At 38.4% G+C, this 17,261-nt stretch overlaps 1 protein-coding gene across 1 annotated transcript in view; it reads left to right on the top strand.

The window, feature by feature from the left end:
* LINGO2 (leucine rich repeat and Ig domain containing 2) overlaps window positions 1-17,261 on the top strand; it is a 1,233,386-nt gene that overhangs the window by 582,005 nt on the left and 634,120 nt on the right. The gene's annotated exons all lie outside the window — the stretch shown is intronic.

A 17,261-nucleotide genomic window follows, 5' to 3' on the forward strand; every position in this document is an offset into this window, starting at 1 on the left:
GGGAGGGGCCCAATTCATTTTATAATAAATACATGGGAAGCCATGTTTTCTCTTAAGCACCTTCAGTGGAGACAATGGTTATAATACACTAACTGGAAAAATGTCCAGCCAGAAAAAATATTTCAGGCAGAGATTTAAAACAGTGATCAACAGTCAGATCTTGAATTAAAAGGCAACAAGCCGACAGGAGGTGCAGCAGTAGGAAGTAGTTTTAAGCCATAAGGATTGTGGTAGAATGGCCACACTTCATTATGTAAAGTGCTTTCTGTAAAAGAGGAGTGAAAACCTCAATTTCAGGGGCAGTAGCTTAATGAAAGGGTAACCAGGGGAAAGTAAGCTTGACTCAGCTTTTAGGAGTGGTATGCAAAGTAGAAAGAATCTCACTCAGGGGAGCAAGCAAGAGCCTGAGATGAAATTATAGGTAGAGTGAGACTAATTTAGACCAGAACTGTTAAGTTCTAGGTTGGGGGAAGTACAGGTACAGTATTACAGCCTCTCTGCTAGATTCTTGGCACATTATTTCATGTAGTCACACAACTATTCCATAAAGTTCTCATTTACGTACTACAGATGGTGACATCTATGCTCAGGTAAGGTAAGATACTAACCCGAAGGGCATATGCAAAGATAAGGAGCAAACGTTGTTTTCTCTCTGTTAATATTTCATTATCTTTCTACTCTCAAAATGGGGTTTTCTATATTATATACAACAAGAAAGACATAGAATGTTTTGCAGATATTACCCTCCACCCCCAAGAAAAATACTCAAATAGCCAACCTTCTACATACTAGTCAAGGAGAGGAAATATTCTGGAACACAAGATGAAATGTAGGGGTTAATAGAAGCCCAATTCCAGTATTCAGTTAAATATAAGTGCAAAAAAGTCAGAAAAATCATTCCACATAAAAGCTAGACTTAAAAAAAAAAATCCATTAGCAAAGGAAGAGAGTACAAAGGGAGAGAAAGATGGAGGGTAAACGGAATAATAAGATGGTTGGATGGCATCACCGACTCAGTGGACATGAGCTTGAGCAAGCTCCGTGAGACGGTGAAGGACAGGGAAGCCTGGCGAGCTGCACTCCATGGGGATACAAAGCATCAGACATGACTGAGAGACTGAACTGAAACAAAGAAGATGGCAGAAAACAGAAAGAGCTTTAGTTCTCCAGTTTCCTTTAGTACTTTGTACATGCCTGAAGGTGACATCTTAAAGTACTGCTACAAGTCATCCGAGTAAAAGATCACTCAACTATTGAGCCCTGGAGAATAACACATGCAAATGAACACTTTCTGATGTTCATAATGATATATTAAAGCTATATTCTGCTGGCAAATGAATGTAACAAAATTCTTGAACTTGAATAAACGGACAAGCAAGAACTAAAGTAACAAGAGGGGAAATATGTGTATTGATGGTTTTATGTCAACAGTATTTAAATTCATACGTTAGTGCTTTAAGAAAGCCAAGTATACTTTTGTAGTTCTAAATCATTTACAAGAATTAGAATGAGTTCCATTAATAATACATTAGAATTTAATCTTAAAATTGAACATGCTGAATACAGGCTAATATTCACACCTAATGAATGAACACAGTAAGCCTCTGGGTTTTGAGTTTACCTAAAGTACCTTTGTTACTAAAGTATAGAAAGTGAAAGTGAAGTCGCTCAGTGCTCTTTGCGACCCCATGAATCACAGCATGTCAGGCAAGGAGGAGGAAAGGAAAAACATCTTTTTTTTTTTATTTCCTGCATTCCTTAGTCTTAGTCACATAAAATGTTTTGGGTTTTTTTTTTTTTTTTTTCCCTTTAAGCCTGTTGCTGATGATTACACAACAAAACAACTCAGCTTAAACTCTGTACTAAGGATTATATAACAACAATGTATCCTGCTTGAGGACAGTTGCTCCTCCTTGAAAACCTTCTGACTAATCCTGTTATCTTAGAATGTATATTATGGGAGAAGCTCTGGTAAAATCTTTCTATTCTTTGTTCTAATCTTGTCATCTTAACATGTAGATTGTGGGAGTGGGTCTAGTAAGACCTTAATAACCTTGAGACATTCTTTTCATTTATTGTTAATAACCCATTAAAAAAGTATACAACTCCTTTGCTAACACTAGCAAGGGGGGCACTCTCTGACCCCCTTCTGATGTCTATATCAGAAGCTTTCTCTGTCCCTTGTTCAGTTCAGTTCAGTTCAGTCGCTCAGTCATGTCCAACTCTTTGCAACCCCATGAATCGCAGCACGCCAGGCCTCCCTGTCCATCACCAACTCCCGGAGTTCACTCAGACTCACATCCATCAAGTCAATGATGCCATCCAGCCATCTCATCCTCTGTCGTACCCTTCTCCTCCTGCCCCCAATCCCTCCCAGCATCAGAGTCTTGTCCAATGAGTCAACTCTTCGCGTGAGGTGGCCAAAGTACTGGAGTTTCAGCTTTAGCATCATTCCTTCCAAAGAAATCCCAGGGCTGATCTCCTTTAGAATGGACTGGTTGGATCTCCTTGCAGTCCCAGGGACTCTCAAGAGTCTTCTCCAACACCACAGTTCAAAAGCATCAATTCTTCAGCGCTCAGCTTTCTTCACAGTCCAACTCTCACATCCATACATGACCACTGGAAAAACCATAGCCTTGACTAGACGGGCCTTTGTTGGCAAAATAATGTCTCTGCTTTTAATTATGCTACCTAGGTTGGTCATAACTTTTCTTCCAAGGAGTAAGCGCCTTTTAATTTCATGTCTCTTGTTATACTTTAATAAAACACTGCTACACAAAAGCTCTCGAGTGATCAAGCCTGTTCCCTGGTCCCAAAGCTAAATCTTCTTCAGAGATAACGAATCAGACACTGTTCATGGTAAGCTATTAAAACTATACCTTTTCCCTATTACTAACCCAAAGAGCTAAAATTGGAAGGTATACAGTTCATTAACCAATATGTGGTTACATTACATGCTAGCAAAGTAATGCTCAAAATTCTCCAAGCCAGGTTTCAACAGTATGTGAACTGTGAACTTCCAGACATTCAAGCTAGATTTAGAAAAGGCAGAGGAGCCAAAGATCAAATTGCCAACATCCACTGGATTATCAAAAAATCAAGAAAGTTCCAGAAAAACATGCACTTTTGCTTTATTGACTACACCAAAACTTTTGACTGTGTGGATCACAACAAACTGTGGAAAATTCTGAAAGAGATGGGAAGACAAGACCACCTGACCTGCCTCCTGAGACAGCTGTATGCAGGTCAAGGAGCAACAGTTAGAACTGGACATGGAACAACAGACTGGTTCCAAATTGGGAAAGGAGTATGTCAAGGCTGTATATTGTCACTGTGATTATTTAGCTTATATACAGAGTACATCATGCAAAATGCTGAGCTGAATGAAGCACAAGCTGGAATCAAGATTGCCGGGAGAAATACCAATAAACTCAGATACGCAGATGACATCACCCTTATGGCAGAAAGTGAAGAAGAACTAAAGAGCCTCTTGATGAAAGTGAAAGAGAAGAGTTAAAAAGCTGGCTTAAAACTCAACCTTCAGAAAACTAAGATCATGGTATCCAGTCCCATCAGTTCATGGCAAATAGATGGGGAAACAGTGGGAACAGTGATAGACTTTATTTTGGGGGGGCTCCAAAATCACTGCAGATGGTGACTGCAGCCATGAAATTAGAAGAAGCCTACTCCTTGGAAGAAAAGTTATGTTCAACCTAGACAGAATATTGAAAAGCAGAGACATTACTTTGCCAGCAAAGGTCCGTCTAGTCAAAACTATGGTTTTTCCACTAGTCATGTATGGATGTGGGAGTTGCACCGTGAAGAGAGAATTGCGAAAGAATTGATGCTTTTGAACTGTGGTGTTGGAGAAGACTCAAGAGTCCCTTGGACTGCAAGGAGATCCAACCAGTCCATCTGAAAGGAAATCAATCCTAAATATTCATTGGGAGGACAGATGCTGAAGCTGAAACTCCAATACTCTGGCCACCTTATGGGAATAACTAACTCATTGAAAAAGACCCTGATGCTGGGAGAGATTGAAGGCGGGAAGAGAAGAGGACAACAGAGGATGAGATGGCTGGATGGCATCACCGACGCAGTGGACATGAGTTTGAGCAAACTCCTGAGAGTTGGGGATGGACAGGAAAGATTGGTGTCCTACACTCCATGGGGTCACAAGAAGTCAGAGATGACTGAGTGACTGAACTGAACTAGACTGAATGCAAGAGTAAGTTAAATGGAAATCACAAGAGTCAATAGATAAAGAATCTGAAAATTATGTTAGGTTGATTTTTCCTAATATTAGGTTCAGAATTAGGGTTTATTAAAGAGTAGTATTGGGCTTCCCTCATGGCTTAGAGCGGAGAAGGCAATGGCACCCCACTCCAGTACTCTTGCCTCGAAAATCCCATGGACGGAGGAGCCTAGTGGGCTGCAGTCCATGGGGTCTCGAAGAGTCGGACACGACTAAGTGACTTCACTTTCACTTTTCACTTTCATGCACTGGAGAAGGAAATGGCAGCCCACTCCAGTGTTCTTGCCTGGAGAATCCCAGGGATGGGGAGCCTGGTGGGCTGCCGTCTCTGGGGTTGCACAGAGTCAGACACGACTGAAGTGACTTAGCAGCATGGCTTAGAGGGTAAAGCGTCCACCTGCAATGGGGGATACCCGGGTTCAATCCCTGAGTAGGGAAGATCCCCTGGAGAAGGAAGTGTTAACCCACTCTAGTACTCTTGCCTGGAAAATCCCATGGACAGAGGAGCCTGGGAAGCTGCAATCCATGGGGTGGCAAAAGAGTATTAGTTGCTAAATGTAATCAGTTAACCTAAGGTCATAAAAGATACTATAAAGGTCCCCTGGGGAGCAAAAGGCTTATTTCTATTGAATATTCTTTTATAATGTATAATGACTTATTTCTAAAAAAGTATATGAATTGGCTTATAATAAAAGTGTAAGACCTTCCTATTCAGTGTGCCATGGGTCACTATTTAAGACCTTAACTAAACAGACGTTTAGCTTACCAAAACCTGAAAAAATGTTATGGTGTTATAAATTATATCCAGCAAAATTTCCACAATTTTCTTAACTCTTGCTTTACTAAACCTTAATGTTTTCCACAGAAATTAAATCAAAGATGCAAAAGAACATTTGTTTACTGTTTGCCTTTGGCCCCACCTGAAAGACACTTCTGAGTTTTGAGGATCTCTTTTGTTCCATTAAAAACTGCCTCATGTTTCCCCTTCGGTTTACCCTTCCTAGAATCTTTCCAGTGATAATTGCTTTTTAAACATCAGATAATTTGCTCAATATGTATGACCAAATTATTACAACTGCTTAATGTTTTAACCTTAATCTTTTAAATTAAAAGACGCTTACTCCTTGGAAGGAAAGTTATGACCAACCTAGACAGCATATTAAAAACCAGAGACATTACCTTGCCAACAAAGTCTAGTCAAGACTGTGGTTTTTCAGTATTCATATATGGATGTGAGAGTTGGACTATAAAGAAAGCTGAGCACTGAAAAATTGATGCTTTTGAACTGTGGTGTTGAAGAAAACTCTTGAGAGTCCCTTGGACTGCAAGGAGATCCAACCAGCCCATCCTAAAGAAAATCAGTCCTGAGTATTAGGTTGCCATTAACCCCACCATAGAGGTGCCAGAACTTACACAGGGCTGGGAAAAAGACTCTTGGAGGGCACAAACAGAACCTTGTGCACCAGGCCCCAGGAGAAGAGAGCAGTGACCCCATGGGAAACTGACCCAGACTTGCCTGTGAGTGTCCAGGAGTCTACAGCAGAGGCGTGAGTTGGTGGTGCCCTGCTGCAGGATTGGGGGCACTGAGTGTAGCGGTACATGCATGGGATTCTTTAAAGGGGGGTCAACATTATCTTCGTTACATCCACCATAGTTTGGCCCCAGGTAAATAGCAGGGAGGTAACACAGCTCCACGCATCAGCAGAAAATTAGATTATAGATTTACCAAGCTTGGCCCAGCCCATCAGAACAAGACCCACATTACAACCAGTCAGTCTCTCCCATCAGGAAGCTTCCATAAGCCTCTTATACTTCTCCATCAGAGAGCAGACACAGTGAAAACCACAGTCACAGAAACCTAATCTATCTAATCACATGGACCACAGCCTTGTCTAAATCATCGAAACAATGAGCCCATGCCCTGTACAGCCACCCAAGAGGGACGGGTCATGGTGGAGAGTTCTGACAAAATGCAGTCCACTGGAGAAGGAAATGGCAAACCACTGCAGTATTCTTGCCTTGAGAACCCCATGAACAGTAAGAAAAAGCAAAAAGATAGGACACCGAAAGATGAACTCCGCAGGTCGGTAGATGCCCAATATGCTACTGGAGATCAGTGGAAAAATAACTCCAGAAAGAATGAAGGGATGGAGCCAAAGCAAAAATAATTCCAAGTTGTGGATGTGACTGGTGATAGAAGCAAGATCCGATGCTGTAAACAGCAATATTGCATAGAAACCTGGAATGTTAGGTCCATGAACCAAGGCAAATTGAAAGTGGTCAAACAGGGGATAGGAAGAGTGAACGTTGACATTCTAGGAATCAGTGAACTAAAATGTACAGGAATGGGTGAATTTAACTCAGATGACAATTATATCTACTACTGTTGGCAGGAATCCCTTAGAAGGAATGGAGTAGCTATCATAGTCAACAAAGACTCTGAAATGCAGTACTTGGATGCAAGCTCAAAAACGACAAAATGATCTCTGTTCATTTCTAAGGCAAACCATTCAGTATCACAGTAATCCAAGTCTATGCCCCAACCAGTAACGCTGAAGAAGCTGAAGTTGAACGGTTCTATGAAGACCTATAAGACCTTTTAGAACTAACACCCAAAAACGATGTCCTTTTCATTACGGGGGACTGGAATGCAAAAGTAGAAAGTCAAGAAACACCTAGAGTAACAGGCAAATTTGGCCTTGGAGTACAGAATGAAGCAGGTCAAAGACTAATAGAGTTTTGCCAGTAGAACACACTGGTCATAGCAAACTTCCAGTTCCAATAGCACAGTAGAAGACTCTACACATGGACATCACTAGATGCTCAATAATGAAATCAGATTGATTATATTCTTTGCAGCCAAAGATGGAGAATCTCTAAACAGTCAGCAAAAACAAGACTGGGAGCTAATTGTGGCTCAGATAATGAACTCCTTATTGCCAAATTCAGACTTAAATTGAAGAAAGTAGGGAAAACCACTAGGCCATTCAGGTATGACCTAAATCAAATCCCTTACAAATATACAGTGGAAGTGAGAAATAGATTCAAGGGACTAGATCTGATACACAGAGTGCCTGATGAACTATGGATAGAGGTTCATGACATTATACAGGAGACAGGGATCAAGACCATCCCCAAGAAAAAGAAATGAAAAAAAGCAAAATAACTTTCTGAGGAGGCCTTACAAATAGCTTTGAAAAAAAGAGAAGCAAAAGACAAAGGTGCAAAGGAAAGATATACCCATGTGAATGCAGATTCCAAAGAATACAAGGAGAGATAAGAAAGCCTTCCTCAGTAATCAATGCAAAGAAATAGAGGAAAACAATAGAATGGGAGAGACTAGAGATCTTTTCAAGAAAATGAGAGATACCAAGGGAAAATTTCATGGAAAAGACAGAAATGGTAGGGACCTAACAGAAGCCAAAGATATTAAGAAGACGTGGCAAGAATACACAGAAGAACTGTACAAAAAAGGTCTTCATGACCCAGATAACCACAATGGTGTGATCACTCACCTAGAGCCAGACATCCTGGAAAGTGAAGTCAAGTGGGCCTTAGGAAGCATTACTACGAACAAAGCTAAAGGAGGTGATGGAATTCCAGTTGAGGTATTTCAAATCCTGGAAGATGATGCTGTGAAAGTGCTGCACTCAATATGCCAGCAAATCTGGAAAAGTCAGCAGTGGCCACAGCACTGGAAAAGTTGCTTTCATTCCAATCCCTAAGAAAGGCAATGCCAAAGAATGCTCAAACTACCACACAATTGCACTCATCTCACACACTAGGAAAATAGAGCCCCAAATTCTCCAAGCCACGCTTCAACAATATGTGAACTTTGAACTTCTGTATGTTCAAGCTGGTTTTAGAAAAGACAAAGGAAACAGAAATCAAATTGTCAACATCAGTTGGATCATCGAAAAAGCAAGAGAGTCCAGAAAGAACATCTACTTCTGCTTTATTGACTATGCCAAAGCCTTTGACTGTGTGGATCACAACAAACTGTGGAAAATTCTTCAAGATATGGGAATACCACATCACCTGACATGCCTCTTGAGAAACCTATATGCAGGTCAGGAAGGAACAGTTACAACTGGACATGGAACAACAGACTGGTTCCAAATAGGAAGCAGAGTATGTCAAGGCTATATCTTGTCACACTCTTATTTAATTTATATGCAGAATACATCATGAGAAACGCTGGGCTGATGAAGCACAAGCTGGAATCAAGATTGCCGGGAGAAATATCAATAACCTCAGACATGCAGATGACACCACCCTTATGGCAGAAAGTGAAGAAGAACTAAAGAGCCTCTTGATGAATGTGAAAGAAGAGAGTGAAAAAGTTGGCTTAAAGCTCAACATTCATAAAACTCAGATCATGTCATCTGGTTCCATCACTTCATGGCAAATAGATGGGGAAACAGTGGCAGACTATTTTTCTGGGCTCCAAAATCACTACAAATGGTGATTGCAGCCATGAAATTAAAAAACTATTACTGCTTGGAAGGAAAGTTATGACCATTGTAGACAGCATATTAAAAAGCAGAGACATTATTTTGCCAACAAGGTCCATCTAGTCAAATCTATGATTTTTTCCAGTAGTCATGTATGGATGTGAGACTTGGAATATAAAGAAAGCTGATCACTGGAGAATTGATGCTTTTGAATTGTGGTGTTGGGGAAGACTCTTGAAGGTCCCTTGGACTTCAAGAAGATCCAACCAGAGGGAGGAGCTAAGATGGCAGAGGAGTAGGACGGGGAGAACACTTTCTCCCCCACAAATTCATCAAAAGAACATTTAAACGCCAAGTAAATTCCACAAAACAACTGAATGCTGGCAGAGGGCATCAGGCACCCAGAAAAGCAACCCAAGTCTTCTAAAGGAGAGAGAAGAAATACCGCTGCACCCACCAGAACACCAACACAAGCTTCCCTAACCAAGAACCTTGACAAGCCACCTGTACAAACCCACACAGAGCAAGGAAACACCACAATAAAGAGAACTCCACAAAGTGCCAGAATACAGAAAGGACACCCCAAACTCAGCAATTTAAACAAGATGAAGAGACAGAGGAATACCCAGCAGATAAAGAAAGAGGATAAATGCGCACCAAACCAAACAAAAGAGGAAGAGATAGGGAATCTACCTGATAAAGAATTCCAAATAATGATAGTGAAATTGATCCAAAATCTTGAAATCAAAATGGAATCACAGATAAATAGCTTCGAGACAAAGATTGAGAAGATGCAAGAAAGGTGTAACAAAGACCTAGAAGAAATAAAAGAGAGTCAATATAAAATGAATAATGCAATAAATGAAATTAAAAACACTCTGGAGGCAACAAATAGTAGAATAACAGAGGCAGAAGATAGGATTAGTGAATTAGAAGATAGAATGGTAGAAATAAATGTATCAGAGAGGATAAAAGAAAAACCAATTAAAAGAAATGAGGACAATCTCAGAGACCTCCAGGACAATATTAAACGCTACAACATTCAAATCATAGGGGTCCCAGAAGAAAAAGACAAAAAGAAAGACCATGAGAAAATACTTGAAGAGATAATAGTTGAAAACTTCCCTAAAATGGGGAGGGAAATAATCACCCAAGTCCAAGAAACCCAGAGAGTCCCAAACAGGATAAACCCAAGGTGAAACACCCCAAGACACATATTAATCAAATTAACAAAGATCAAACACAAAGAACAAATATTAAAAGCAGCAAGGGAAAAACAACAAATAACACACAAGGGAATTCCTATAAGGATAACAGCTGATCTTTCAATAGAAACTCTTCAAGCCAGGAGGGAATGGAAAGACATACTTAAAGTGATGAAAGAAAATAACCTACAGCCCAGATTATTGTACCCAGCAAGGATCTCATTCAAATATGAAGGAGAAATCAAAAGCTTCTCAGACAAGCAAAAGCTGAGAGAATTCAGCACCACCAAACCAGCTCTCCAACAAATACTAAAGGATATTCTCTAGACAGGAAACACAAAAACGGTGTATAAACTTGAACCCAAAACAATAAAGTAAATGGCAACGGGATCATACTTATCAGTAATTACCTTAAATATAAATGGGTTGAATGCCCCAACCAAAAGACAAAGACTGGCTGAATGGATACAAAAACAAGACCCCTACATATGTTGTCTACAAGAGACCCACCTCAAAACAGGGGACACATACAGACTGAAAGTGAAGGGCTGGAAAAAGATTTTCCATGCAAATAGGGACCAAAAGAAAGCAGGAGTAGCGATACTTATATCAGATAAAATAGACTTGAAAATAAAGGCTGTGAAAAGAGACAAAGATGGTCACTACATAATGATCAAAGGATCAATCCAAGAAGATATAATGATTATAAATATATATGCACCCAACACGGGAGCGCCGCAATATGTAAGACAAATGCTAACAGGTATAAAAGGAGAAATTAACAATAACACAATAATAGTGGGAGACTTTAATACCCCACTCACACCTATGGATAGATCAACTAAACAGAAAATTAACAAGGAAACACAAACGTTAAATGATACAATAGACCAGTTAGACCTAATTGATATCTATAGGACATTTCATCCCCAAATAATGAATTTCACTTTTTTCTCAAGCGCACATGGAACCTTCTCCAGGATAGATCACATCCTGGGCCATAAAGCTAGCCTTGGTAAACTCAAAACAATAGAAATCATTCCAAGCATCTTTTCTGACCACAATGCAGTAAGATTAGATCTCAATTACAGGAGAAAAACTATTAAAAATTCCAACATATGGAGGCTGAACAACACGCTGCTGAATAACCAACAAATCACAGAAGAAATCAAAAAAGAAATCAAAATTTGCATAGAAACTAATGAAAATGAAAACACAACTCAAAACCTGTGGGACACTTTAAAAGCAGTCCTAAGGGGAAAGTTCATAGCAATACAGGCATACCTCAAGAAACAAGAAAAAAGTAAAATAAATAACCTAACCCTACACCTAAAGCAACTAGAAAAGGAAGACATGAAGAACCCCAGGGTTAGTAGAAGGAAAGAAATCTTAAAAATTAGGGCAGAAATAAATGCAAAAGAAACAAAAGAGACCATAGCAATAATCAACAAAGCCAAAAGCTGGTTCTTTGAAAGGATAAATAAAATTGACAAACCATTAGCCAGACTCATCAAGAAACAAAGGGAGAAAAATCAAATCAATAAAATTAGAAATGAAAATGGAGAGATCACAACAGACAACACAGAAATACAAAGGATCATAAGAGACTACTATCAACAATTATATGCCAATAAAATGGACAACGTGGAAGAAGTGGACAAATTCTTAGAAAAGTACAACTTTCCAAAACTAGACCAGGAAGAAATAGAAAATCTTAACAGACCCGTCACAAGCATGGAAATTGAAACTGTAATCAAGAATCTTCCAGCAAACAAAAGCCCAGGTCCAGACGCTTCACAGCTGAATTCTACCAAAAATTTAGAGAAAAGCTAACACCCATCCTACTCAAACTCTTCCAGAAAATTGAGAGGAAGGTAAACTTCCAAACTCATTCTATGAGGCCACCATCACCCTAATACCAAAACCTGACAAAGATCCCACAAAAAAAGAAAACTACAGGCCAATATCCCTGATGAACATAGATGCAAAAATCCTTAACAAAATTCTAGCAATCAGAATCCAACAACACATTAAAAAGATCATACACCATGACCAAGTGGACTTTATCCCAGGGATGCAAGGATTCTTCAATGTCCGCAAATCAATCAATGTTATACACCACATTAAGAAATTGAAAAATAAAAACCATATGATTATCTCAATAGATGCAGAGAAAGCCTTTGACAAAATTCAACATCCGTTTATGATAAGAACTCTCCAGAAAGCAGGAATAGAAGGAACATACCTCAACATAATAAAAGCTATATATGACAAACCCACAGCAAACATTATCCTCAATGGTGAAAAATTGAAAGCATTTCCTCTAAAGTCAGGAACAAGACAAGGGTGCCCACTTTCACCATTACTATTCAACATAGTTTTGGAAGGTTTGGCCACAGCAATCAGAGCAGAAAAAGAAATAAAAGGAATCCAAATTGGAAAAGAAGAAGTAAAACTCTCACTGTTTGCAGATGACATGATCCTCTACATAGAAAACCCTAAAGACTTCACCAGAAAATTACTAGAACTAATCAATGAATATAGTAAAGTTGCAGGATATAAAATCAACACACAGAAATCCCTTGCATTCCTATATACTAATAATGAGAAAACTGAAAGAGAAATTAAGGAAACAATTCCATTCACCATTGCAACGGAAAGAATAAAATACTTAGGAATATATCTACCTAAAGAAACTAAAGACCTATATATAGAAAACTATAAAACACTGGTGAAAGAAATCAAAGAGGACACTAATAGATGGAGAAATATACCATGTTCATGGATTGGAAGAATCAATATAGTGAAAATGACTATACTACCCAAAGCAATTTATAGATTCAATGCAATCCCTATCAAGCTACCAACGGTATTCTTCACAGAGCTAGAACAAATAATTTCACAATTTGTATGGAAATACAAAAAACTTCGAATAGCCAAAGCTATCTTGAGAAAGAAGAATGGAACTGGAGAAATCAACCTGCCTGACTTCAGGCTCTATTACAAAGCCACAGTTATCAAGACAGTATGGTACTGGCACAAAGACAGAAATATTGATCAATGGAACAAAATAGAAAACCCAGAAATAAATCCATGCACATATGGACACCTTATCTTTTACAAAGGAGGCAAAAATATACAATGGATTAAAACCAATCTCTTTCACAAGTGGTGCTGGGAAAACTGGTCAACCACTTGTAAAAGAATGAAACTAGACCACTTTCTAACACCATACACAAAAATAAACTCAAAATGGATTAAAGATCTCAACGTAAGACCAGAAACTATAGAACTCCTAGAGGAGAACATAGGCAAAACACTCTCCGACATACATCACAGCAGGATCCTCTATGACCCACCTCCCAGAATATTGGAAATAAAAGCAAAAATAAACAAATGGGACCTAATTAAACTTAAAAGCTTCTGCACAACAAAGGAAACTATTAGCAAGGTGAAAAGGCAGCCTTCAGAATGGGAGAAAATAATAGCAAATGAAGCAACTGACAAACAACTAATCTCAAAAATATACAAGCAACTCCTACAGGTCAACTCCAGAAAAATAAATGACCCAATCAAAAAATGGGCTGAAGAACTAAATAGACATTTCTCCAAAGAAGACATACAGATGGCTAACAAACACATGAAAAGATGCTCAACATCACTCATTATCAGAGAAATGCAAATCAAAACCACTATGAGGTCCCATTTCACACCAGTCAGAATGGCTGCAATCCGTAAGTCTACAAGCAATAAATGCTGGAGAGGGTGTGGAGAAAAGGAAACCCTCTTACACTGTTGGTGGGAATGCAAACTAGTACAGCCGCTATGGAGAACAGTGTGGAGATTCCTTAAAAAACTGGAAATAGAACTGCCTTATGATCCAGCAATCCCACAGCTGGGCATACACACTGAGGAAACCAGAAGGGAAAGAGACACGTGTACCCCAATGTTCCTTGCAGTACTATTTATAATAGCCAGGACATGGAAGCAACCTAGATGCCCATCAGCAGATGAATGGATAAGAAAGCAGTGGTACATATACATAATGGAGTATTACTCAGCCATTAAAAAGAATACATTTGAATCAGTTCTAATGAGATGGATGAAACTGGAACCTATTATATAAAGTGAAGTAAGCCAGAAAGAAAAACACCAATATAGTATACTAACGCATATATATGCAATTTAGAAAGATGGTAACAATAACCCTGTGTATGAGACAGCAAAAGAGACACTGATGTATAGATCAGTCTTATGGACTCTGTGGGAGAGGGAGAGGGTGGGGAGATTTGGGAGAATAGCATTGAAACATGTATAATATCATGTATGAAACGAGTCGCCAGTCCAGGTTCGATGCACGATACTGGATGCTTGGGGCTGGAGCACTGGGACAACCCAGAGGGTATTGGGAAGGAGGAGGGAGGAGGGTTCAGGATGGGAAACACAGGTATACCTGTGGCAGATTCATTTTGATATTTGGCAGAACTAATACAGTATTGTACAGTTTAAAAATAAAATAAAATAAAATATAAAAAAAAGAAGAATCAACCAGTACATCCTAAAGGAGATCAGTCCTGATTTTTCATTGGAAGGATTAATGTTGAAGCTGAAACTCTAATACTTTGGCCAGTTTCTGGGAGGAGCTGACTCATTTGAAAAGACCCTGATGCTAGGAAAGATTGAAGGTGGTAGAAGAAGGAGATGACAGAGGATGAGATGATTGGATGGCATCTCTGACTAAATGGACATGGATTTGAGTAAACTCTGGGAGTTGGTGATGGACAGGGAGGCCTGGCGTGCTACAGTCCATTGGGTCACAAAGAGTTGGACACAACTGAGTGACTGTACTGACTGACTAACATTTTAACCAGTATCATTAAAACATTCCCTTTCTTTCTGCTGTCACTAGGATTGTTTTATGTTTTCATTATGGTATTCTAGGATTAGTCACTCAGTCATGTCTGACTCTTTGTGAATCCAGGGACTGTAGCCTGCAAGCTTCCTCTATCCTTGGGATTTTCCAGATAGGAATACTGCAGTGGATTGCCATTTCCTTTTCAGGTGTTTTTCTCCACCCTGGGATTGAATCTGGGTCTCTTGCATTGCCAACAGACTCTTTACCAACTGAGCCAATAGTGAAGTCTGTTGATATTCTAAGTTCTTCTTAAATTGACTCACATCTAGTTAAATAATATGGTTTGCCATCTTTCCCTAACTTGGAATCCTTCACTCCGTTCCTTTTGGTCTTCCTGGTGTCCTTTTATGCTCACGAGCTTTCCACTACTTATAAAGGCTCACCACTTCTTCTTTCAAGCCATACTTCCGGAGTATACTTCTCTGTGAAGCCTTGCTAATTTCACTTGAGTTTATACCACTTAATTTTTTCATCAAGTACACCTTTCCTCTTTACATCTTCCTCATTTCTGAATTTGTTTCTCAGCTAAGTGATAAACTGAGTTAGGATACTGAAAATGGATTTTTTTTTCCCCTTAACTATTTCTAGCATCTGGCCCATATTAGATGCATAATTTGTGAAAAACATTAATGTTTTATCATTTCCATGATGTAACTAAATGCATTTTCTTTAGGAAAAAATACAGTAAAAATCCAGAAGCAAAAGAACAATGAGACTAGAAACGAGTGAAAGAACACTTTACAAACAACCACATTAGAACTGTCTCACTGTAAATATGACACATTAGGGACTTATTTTTTCTCTTCCCAGTTTATAAGCCTTATGTCTGCACTGGTAACTTCTATGCTTCTTTTGAAATAGGCCTCTTGTGAAATATTATGCCATACCATGTCTCATATATTATAAAAAGTTTTGTTTTCCTACCAATATTACTATATATTTGAAAATTGCAATGTAAGTATATGTAAATTAAAAATACTAGTGAGAATGGGACAGCCATTTGGAAATCTAACATGTTTTAAATGTTAAAAAAAAATACTATGGAGACGAAATACATAAGTATACAGGAAAATATGGGTAAGAAATGGAAGAAATAAATTTTTTTTACATTATTCTATCTAGAACATTTTCTTAGCTTTTTAAACTCAAGTAAGAATTATACAGAGTGAAGTAAGCCAGAAAGAAAAACACCAATACAGTATACTAACGCTTATATATGGAATTTAGAAAGATGGTAACAATAACCCTGTATACAAGACAGCAAAAGAGACACTGATGTATAGAACAGTCTTTTGGACTCGGTGGGAGAGGGAGAGGGTGGGATGATTTGGGAGAATGGCATTGAAACATGTATAATATCATATATGAAATGAGTCGCCAGTCCAGGTTCGACACACGATACTGGATGCTTGGGGCTGGTGCACTGGGACACCCCGAGAGGGATGGTACAGGGAGGGAGGAGGGAGGAGGGTTCAGGATAGGGAACATGTGTATACCTGTGACGGATTCATGTTGATATATGGCAAAACCAATACAATATTGTAAAGTTAAAAAATAAAATAAATAAAATAAATTTAAAAAAAAAGAAGAAAATAAACTTTTTCTGAAACTATTTTGACTATAATTGTTAAACTGTAACTGTTAAAATCAAAATAAATCATTAGACTGTATGCACTGTTCATCTTACCTTGATGATAATTTTTCTGTTGCATAGAGTCTTACCCTGTTTCCCACTTTTGAAGTCTGGAATCCAGAGGTAGTAAGTGAACTCTCCAATAAATTTCAGGAGAACTCCCAGTGTTACTTTTACACCCAAGCCATCTGCTCTTGTTCTGCCTTTCCTATTGTCTTATGTATCGGTTAGCCTTTCTGACTTTTTTTTCATTTTCCCTTTGTTTTTTTTTGTTTGTTTGTTTTTCCTTCTATTGCCAGGTCAAAATCTAATGTCTAAGATTCCTTTATCTTACATAAAAGTAAATATTAATCCATTTTATGTGACATTTAAGTTTTATCCTCTCTATGGAAAGCCAATTTTTAGAAAATCATAAATTTATTTACCTCAGATTTCTTACCATAAAGTCTGTTCCCATAAATATGATGGTAATAATGAATAAAACTTTTGACTTTAAATAGACATGTATCATATATTTCAATATGCCATCACCCTAGAGGTGGTACCAGGTAGACCATTATACATAATAGCTAAAGGTGTGTTTCAGATGGAAACATCATCAATAATCTTTTTTAAAGTATGCTGATTTTAGGATTGCCTTCATCAATTATTGTGACAGCTTCTAAATTAGGTATTTTATGGAATTCTTCATTTTTATGTACAGTTAATATATTTTTATAAAGTATTTATGAAATTTTATATTGATTAGCTCATTTTGGAGACATACTAAATTTATTATCCGAGCTGCTTAGAGGTGACT

Source organism: Bos indicus, chromosome 8 (assembly GCF_029378745.1).
Source record: "Bos indicus isolate NIAB-ARS_2022 breed Sahiwal x Tharparkar chromosome 8, NIAB-ARS_B.indTharparkar_mat_pri_1.0, whole genome shotgun sequence".
Classification (NCBI taxonomy): Eukaryota; Metazoa; Chordata; class Mammalia; order Artiodactyla; family Bovidae; genus Bos; species Bos indicus.